The 6,966-nt window shown below is 30.6% G+C and overlaps 2 long non-coding RNA genes across 2 annotated transcripts; both read left to right on the top strand.

The window, feature by feature from the left end:
* Window positions 1-1,105: 1,105 nt before the first annotated feature.
* Window positions 1,106-2,013, top strand: LOC118484697. Its single transcript, XR_004874078.1, has 3 exons — window positions 1,106-1,225; window positions 1,346-1,389; window positions 1,909-2,013. It is a non-coding gene; the product is annotated as an uncharacterized LOC118484697 (long non-coding RNA).
* Window positions 2,014-3,135: 1,122 nt separating this feature from the next.
* LOC110895344 lies at window positions 3,136-5,948 on the top strand. Its single transcript, XR_002567087.2, has 7 exons — window positions 3,136-3,212; window positions 4,291-4,648; window positions 4,743-4,905; window positions 4,982-5,132; window positions 5,202-5,296; window positions 5,376-5,492; window positions 5,681-5,948. It is a non-coding gene; the product is annotated as an uncharacterized LOC110895344 (long non-coding RNA).
* Window positions 5,949-6,966: the final 1,018 nt, after the last annotated feature.

Below are 6,966 nucleotides of genomic sequence, written 5' to 3'. Positions count from 1 at the left end.
CATCTATACAAACAACAACTTTATAATTGACCACTTTCTACAAAACAATCAAACTTGCTTTTACACAAAGTTGATTGAATGGTAAATAATAATCAAATTTTTTTTCAAGAAGAAATATAGTTAATGCATGGACCTTTTTGGAAATTAAGATGGATAAAAAGATATGGATTTCAACAATGTCAATCGATCAAATGTTCTCACCCGATGAAGCAGACGTTCAAATCCTTTGCAAAAAGAAGGCCAGATAAGTGAAGAATGTAACACCACCCGTGAAATGTGACCACCAAAAATGCAGCTAAAATGTGACGATGACTCTGTTGAGGCATGTGGTTTTATAATCAACTTATGATATTATATTGTATCATATTATGGCATATCATATTATATCATATCATATTATGTTATGTTATATCATATGATATTGTATCATGTTATGTTATATCATATTGTATCATAATGTATCGTATCATATTATATTATAGAGTAAACTACCAAAATGGTACTTGAGGTTTGGTCACTTTATTCCAAAACTCAAACCTTTTAAATCTGGATCCTTGTGGTTTTGGTTGCCCTTTTCATCCAAAAGCAAAATTTGGTCATATTTTTTAGTTAACATCTAGTTTTTTTTGTCTTTTTCCTCCCTTTTAATGAAGGGTAAAATGGTCAATTTTTTAAATTTGTTATAATAAAAAGTTAAAATACCATTTTGCCCTTCATTAAAAAGGAGAAAAAAGATTAAAAAAAGATGTATGTTAACTGAAAAAATCTAACAAAATTTTGATTTTGGATGAAAATGACAACAAAATTGAAACCACACACTAGTACAAAAATTGTTTTATGTGCCGGTTGAAATAATGAGTTTGGGGCGGTTTAGAAAAAAGCATGTCAAAAAGCCCGAAGAAAGCCGCGGTGTACAAAAAAAAGCGGGTCAATAAACAATTTAATATTGGGGGTCTAACAAATCTAGTATTAGGCCGGTTTAAAAAATAATCAAGTTAATTAAACAATTTAATATTGGGGGCGGTGAAACTTTTGGGTTGTGGGCACGTGTGGTATTTTGATTTTAAAATCAAACCAACCTTATCTTATTAAACCTAAATATACTCCCAATCACTCACCAATTAATTCTGTTTTCAGTTTATCAATCATCAGCCATTCTCAAATCTTCAGCTTCAAATCCATTCAACAACCATTGTAGTTAAAAATTGGAGAATCATAGTTAAAGGTACGGAAAACCTTCGTCTTTAAGCTAGAAAATTTTATTTTTTTCACATATATAATATAATTTTTTTACTTTTAGTTAATTTCATTTATATATTAATTGATTATATGTTGTTAACTATAGTAAAACATTGAAGAATTCTTCAATTCTATCTTCTATCATCAAAGGTACGGAAATTGCAACTAATGTTGATAAATTCTATTATTTTTCAGATTTATATATTAGTTGTTTGTTTATACATTGTTATCGGTATATATTGTATAATAATATGTACGTATTATATGTGTTATATATAACCTTTAGAATATACCCGTCCGAAAATTTTCTAACAGAGATAAATTTCGGATTGTCCCTGTTTTGGGACTGCTTTTTGAATATTCTATCTCATTAGGATGTGTATATATTTTAACGGGTTGGTTGTTTAAGAAAAAATCGGTAGCATTTCGCCTTAGCTCTTTCGAGTTTGCGGGTTATACACATACTTGGGGAGTTAAGGCGAAATGCTGTCGATTTTTTCTTAAATAGTCAACTCTTTAAAATATATACATATGAGACAGAATATTCAAAAAGTGGGTTAGGATTCATCGCCTTAGAACACTGGTTTACACCATATGTGTGTGTGTATATATATATATATATATATATATATGCAATTATATGATTTATTTGTTTATTTTAATTTGCAGATGGATCGTACTTACTGGATGCTAAAGCCGATACCATATGGCCTCTACTTGAAGCAAAGTATCCATATCTTAAAACCATACAAGATAAACGTGCAAAAGCATGGATAATGAGTCAAAAAATAAAAAACCCAGAAACTAACTTGTTTGAACTTGCTTCTGATTCGCATGAAACAATAGAACGTTTGGTAAGTAGATGTGTTTGATTAATTCCTTAAAGTTGTATATATCAGAGACAAATGATTTAACAATATCTTTTTATAGGTCCGTACTGAGAGAGAGATGATAGAAGACGGTAGTTATTTCGCCGGAAATGATGACCCAATTGTTAGAATTATGGGACGTGAACACGGCGGAAGAACACGGGCAGTCTCCGAGGTTATAGGTAATGACACACATACACATACACACACATATACATCTATATGAGTTTATTTTATCTATAGAAGCTGATGTAGTTTTGGATTTTGAGTTTATATAGGTTCAACACATGTTTATGGAGGATTGTTCAATAGTAGTAAAAAGCGAGCAAGAAGCGGCAATAGTTTGGATGCAAACCACAAGAGAGGCTCGGTATCATGGGTGGACAAGAATTCTGGTGGACCGAACATGTCTTATGCACCTATTGAGGTAATATATTTTATAGGCTCTTAAACAAAAATAATATATATTTTAAAAAATGTTTTATGGTTTTGTAGAAACTGACACCTTGTGAGATGCTTTTTCCATACCAACTGAGTGATGAATTGACGGTGGCTATAGGGCAAATATGGCCAACTTCTAATAGGATTCTACATGGCAAACTAATAAGCGAGGGTTTTGTAAAAGTTCAAGTAGATAATGTCATTGAAGGTTGCGAGAAAATGCCGGTTCTTGAATTAACAAAAACTGTGGACATTAAACGTGTTGGAGACATGCTTCATAGTTGTGTTCAATGGACAAGGGATGCACTAAAGGTATATTTGTTTATACATTACATTATATTTATATTTACTCTATTTTTTTATGTTAAATTGTAGATTATGCACAAGGAAACATCCAGTAGGTCTGTAAGTGCCCAAAGAACGAACCCGAGTCTCGGTTCATCAAGCCACACAGGCGCCTCGCCTCAAACACAAGCCGGTGGCATCACAGCCGGTGACATCGCAGCGATTTCATGTTATCACCCATAGGTAGTTTATATAAATTTTGTTTGATTTGTTCATAGTATAACACTTTTTTTTTTGTTATTTTAGATTGAGGTAGACGATCCATATGAGCAAGAAATGCCTATTCAACAAAACACTGATCAGAGTTTTATGAATATGGTAAAACATCAGTAACTTGTTTTTGTAACAATCCACACATGCGCGCACGCACACATATCTCTTTCTCCCTTTCTTCTTTTCTCTCTCTCCCTCATATATATATATATATATATATATATATATATATATAGGGAGAAGATCATGCGAGAACCACCTCTTATTGCGACAACCGCGAGAACCAATGTGAACACAACCGAAAATGCCTAAAAATAGCTAAAAATCACACAATTTTTTTTTTATATTTTGTATATAAAAATCGCAACTTTTCGAAGCCAAAAAAAATTAAAAAAAAAAAATTTTGCCACTAAAAGTAGCGATTTGAGCATAAAAAATTTTATTTTTTTTGACTTTTTTAGATTTTTTTTAGATTTTTTTTAGGTTTTTTGGGGGTTTAGTTTTTAGCATTTTAGCTTGGAGGGGGGGGGGGGTAGCTTGGGGGGGTGGGGGTTAGGTTTTTTTAGCTATTTTAGGTTGTGTTCACATTGGTTCTCGCAATAAATGGAGTTCTCGCATGAGCCCCTCCCTATATATATATAGGGTAAGGTTCATGCGAGAACCACCTTTATTGCGAGAACCAATATGAACACAACCTAAAATAGCTAAAAAAAACCTTAAAAAAACCTAACCCCCCAAGCTAAATGCTAAAAACTAAAACCCCAAAAAACCTACCCCCCCCCCCACCCCCAAGCTAAAATGCTAAAAACTAAACCCCCAAAAAATCTAAAAAGAAAATCTAAAATTTTTTTTAATATTTTTTATGTTAAAATCGCTACTTTTAGTAGCAAAAAAAAATTTTTTTTGGCTACTAAAAGTAGTGCTTTTTTTATAAAAAAATATTAAAAAAAAATTTGTGTGTTTTTTAGCTATTTTTAGGCATTTTTGGTTGTGTTCACATTGGTTCTCGCGGTTTTCGCAATAAAGGGTGGTTCCTAACGGATCTTTGTCCTATATATATATATATATATATATATATATATATATATATATATATATATATACATACATAAAGAGTACTAATCTGATTTTTGTTACTATAACAATTCGTAATTACTAATATTGTTTTTGTAATCCTATTCAGTTAATGCAAGTACAAGAACTATCCCAACATGTATATCAACAATAGATGCAAGCTACTCATGCTCCTAATTTTGGTCCAACACAACAGATGCAAAGTACTCATGCTCCTAACGCGGATTTAGCATTTGTTGATCTTGAAGTAACTACTGCTTTGGAAAGAACAAAGACTAGGCCTCGTGCAATTCAAGACATGGTTGAACTATTATCAAGGTGCGTTGGGGATAACCTTAGAATTCAGATTTCTTCACCAACCAGGATGTATCCCCAGACGGTTCGAGGTAGTATTCCATATGTGGGTGAAGCTGACAACTATTTTCTAATGACTGGCTTGACATCACTGTGATACATTGGTTTGCGATGTAAGTTTTTATTATTGTTTTATATGGTACAATAACATTTTATAGATACAATTAAGTTTACTAATTTATCATATTTATATGGTCTTGATTTAAGGTATTTTTATGAGACACACAAATCACGATGTGCATTCTTTAATCCGCACCACATCAAAGGTGACTCGTGCACGAAAAATTTCGAAGGCGTTCAAGAACACATCATAGATATGTTTACGTTCCATCACTGACAAAACATTTTTTGTTGCACCATATTTAGCCAAGTAAGTTATGTTCTTCCACCATACATACATACACACACACACATAAATACTTAATTATTGTGTAATTTTTTTGTAGTAACCATTGGACACTAATTATCATTTGTCCTTCAACTGAGAGAGGCTACATTATTGACTCTATAAGTAGAGAAAAAGACCAGCATAGTTACCTTCTTACATCTGTCATTGACGAAGCTTTTGGGTTTCCATTTCTTTGGAATATGGTGAATGTATGTTTTCTATTTTATTGTCAATTTATTATCATGCATTTAAAATACTTAATTCTTAATTTAATACAGTGTAAGCAGCAAAATAATGGCTGGGAATGTGGTTTTATGGTTATCCAAAACATGTATGAGTTTGTCAATACTATTCAACATGACTTCCCATTAAAGTAAGTGTTTTATATACTTTGTGTATTGCACTAAATTATATATTTTTCAAATTACATGTTTTCTATTGATTTGTTTTAGCTTTGGAACGAAAAAGGATGTATTCCGGAAAAAGAAATTGACAAACTGATCCTAGACTTAACGCCACAGTTTATCAGTAGGGTGTTTCCAGCAGGTCAGAGGCATGCATGACAATAGGTAAAATGCATTTACACATGTCGAATATGGTAAACAAGCCTAAGATAATTAGAAAATGAATACTATTCTCATATGTAGTCTTTTATTGATAGTATAGCCCGTATATAGGCTTATTGTTAGTATAACTAATATGATTTTATCATATATATATATATAGTCTTGATTGATTTAGATTTAAATTTTGTCAGAAACTGGTGTGGTAATGGAAACCAAGAAGAGAGCAATGCACAACAAAACGCCAAAGTTGGTGTTCCACAATTGAAGTTGAAGTTTTTCGTTATGTGTTTGAACTGTTGCTGCAAATTTGTTTCTTTAGGTGTTGAAGTTTTTTCATTTTATGTTTGCACTTTAAGTGGGAGATACCTTTATGTAGGAGTTTTGAAGTTTTTTTTTTATTTTGTGTTGAGGTGAGAGTTCGACTATTGTGATTTGGTAGCAAAATATTGTGTTTATCTATGTTTGTTTCGAATCTATCGACTCATTTTTGTTTTGTTATGGTAATATAAAAAGTTACTTGTATTATTATTATTATTATTATTATTATTATTATTATTATTATTATTATTATTATTATTATTATTATTATTATTATTATTATTATTATTATTAATGGCTTAGAAAGTTTTGTTAACTCTATTTAATGATGCGGTTGTTTCTATTTAATGACGTGGTTTCTCAACGCGCGCTAAAAGATAGCCTCATTTTTTGACTCCCTATTTAAAGTGGCTTTGGACGCATCTGTTTCTACTTAATGACGCTATTGTTTCTATTTAATGACGCGGTTTCTTAACCGTTCTAAAAGATAGCATTATTTTTTGACTCCCTATTTGTTGAGGCGGTCCATAAACCATGTCAAAAAACGATTTTAAACGCCCCAATAAACCATTTATATACTAATGACAGGGACCCAGATTTAAAAGGTTTGAGTTTTGGATTAAAGTGGCAAAAGTGACCAAACCTCATGGACTATTTTGACAGTTTACTCTATATTATATTAAAACATTTATGTCATTATACTAAAGTTTATTTATTATATTTACTTATCAAATTCATTAATAATATTCTATTAAAATATTTATGTGGATTTCATTAAAAATCAATCAATAGTTTGCTAAAATAAATGGCATTATACTAAAGCTTATTTATTATATTTACTTATCAAATTCATTAATAATATTCTACTAAAATATATATGTGGATTTCATTATAAATCAACCAATAGTTTGTTAAAATATATTATAAACATATATGGCATTATACTAAAGTTTATTTATTATATTTACTTATCAAATTCATTAATAATATTCTATTAAAATATTTATGAGGATTTCATTAAAAATCAATCAATAGTTTATTAAAATAAAAATGATTTTGTTATGAAATATCTATACTTTCTATAAAAGAAGAACTCACAATGACATAAGAAAAGCTGATGTAACAGCCATAGAGGCTGTCAAACAATGTTTTTCTTATG

The sequence above is a fragment of the Helianthus annuus genome, chromosome 12 (assembly GCF_002127325.2).
Source record: "Helianthus annuus cultivar XRQ/B chromosome 12, HanXRQr2.0-SUNRISE, whole genome shotgun sequence".
NCBI lineage: Eukaryota > Viridiplantae > Streptophyta > Magnoliopsida > Asterales > Asteraceae > Helianthus > Helianthus annuus.
The sequence above is the reverse complement of the archived record's forward strand: the minus strand, read 5'-3'. Positions and strand labels throughout refer to the sequence as shown.